Raw genomic sequence first — 1,980 nt, forward strand, 5'->3', positions numbered from 1 at the left:
AATGAGTACTTTATGTCTGAAACTGCTGTTAATGTTGTGTCTGAATCTGTTTCCTCTTAATAAGTGAAATATTTAAAGCAGGTGGAATATTTTGTCATGCATTAAATATGCTGCACGTGCAGAAAAATGTCTCTGAGAAAACACTGAATGTGTGGTTGAACACTGCTGCTCAGAGAAGGCAAATCTTTCACTGCTACAGAAATTCTGTACTCACTGTTGAACTGAATAGGTACTGATAGAATTTGGCTTCTGTTTCTATTTGGACAGTTTTCTGTTGTATTTTTCAAGTTAGTGAGCAGAACCACCATTTCTGCTAATTACACATTTTTTATAGGAAGCTTTACTGAAAGCCTTGGTGACTTGATTTTTTAGTGATAGCCTTAGTATTTCAGTTGTTTTTTTTACTTGTTCTGATAAAGGAATGATGAATCAATAGTTAACTTATTATGGAAAAGGTTTAGTTACTGTATTAGCACTAGATTTTCATTATGATGTGGCTTAAATGCTTGAAAACAAGCAAGGTAACCAAAACCTGAGAGAGTTGCAATAAAGATGATACCTATGATGCAATAAATATGTCTTCCAATATTTTCAGCTGTTGCAGTTTGGGTTTTTTTATTATTAAAATATTGAAATATGTATAAAAGATGTAATTCTGTAGCAGGGTTGAGTATCAGTGGAACCATTGGCAGACTGGGAGCCAAAAGGGCTCCTGAGGTGGAGTGTCCCCAAGGAGGACATCGGGGTCCCTTACACACTCCAGGTGCTTTTCCAGGGACTCCAGCCTAGTCCAGACAAGCTGTTACTTCATCCTGTGACTGAATGTGTGTTAGTATCCAAATTATCAAGGCCTGAAATATGTCTCAAGTGGCTAAAAGATATAAGGTGTAAATCTTGTCACAAGGTGAGAATGTTGCAATACTGACAATTTACCTCACCTTAGGAATAGTTCAGGTTGGAAAGGCTTGTGGAGCCTTTGGTCTCCTCTCCTCTTTGGAGCAGGGCTGAGGTCAAAGTTATTCAAGTTATTCAAAGTTATTCAGTGCCTTGACAGGTTCTGAGGCTCTTCAAGGAAGGCATTCCTGCTGCCTCTTTGGGCAGCCTCTGCTGATGCTTCTCCTCCTCTTGGAAGGCAGGGACTGGAACATTGTGGTGGGGTCTGAAGGGGAAGCCATGGACCAGGCGCTGGCAGAAACCTGAGGTGTGAATTTGTGCAAGTCAGTCTTTTGCTCTCCTTTGGATTGACTGTACAGTCCTGATCAGCTTAATTTTCTTGCACAAGTGCTTTGAAATCCACGTGTAACAGGGAGCACAAAACCAAAATTGCATGAGAATAGTTGATGTCACTTTTAGGCTGGTTGGGCCATCTAGGGCAGTATTTCAGCACTTTGAAAGGTTGGAATGACTGACAAACCACCCAGGAAAGTCTGTTTGTAAACACCCCGACGTGCTCTTGTGGTTCTGTTGGTCAAAGAGAGGGTGTCAGGGGTGTGAGGATGGGGTGGTAATGACAGCTTGATCAGTCAGCGACACTTTATACCGTGTGCTTATCCAGATCTGACCCCGGCACTGGGGCTGCACTGGCGGGGGCACGGCAGGGCGGGGACTGCGGCTGCGGGGAGGTGCCAGGGCAGGTGCCAGGGGGTGCAGGGACCGAAGATCGGGAGAAGGTACCTGAGCAGGTACCGGGAATGTAGCGGGGGTCCCGGAGCGGGTGCCGCGGTGCAGGAGCGGGCACTGAGCGGGTGCCGCTCCCGGGCCAGCAGGGGGCGCTGCTGCCGGGCGGCCACAGGACGGCGCGCGCAGGGCGGGCCGCGGCCGGGGCTGCCCGGGCACCGCCTGATCGCGGGGCGGGCGCGGCGCGCGCGGGGCCGGCGGGGCGGACGCGGGGCGGAGGGGCCGGCGGGGCCGGCGGCGCGCGCGGGCGGGCGGGGCGGGGCGGGGTCCTCGCGGCCCGGTGAGGTCACTCTTTGTGGCGGC

Source organism: Pseudopodoces humilis, chromosome 14, assembly GCF_049639895.1.
Source record: "Pseudopodoces humilis isolate 2021_Gansu_Grassland_sample_001 chromosome 14, ASM4963989v1, whole genome shotgun sequence".
Classification (NCBI taxonomy): Eukaryota; Metazoa; Chordata; class Aves; order Passeriformes; family Paridae; genus Pseudopodoces; species Pseudopodoces humilis.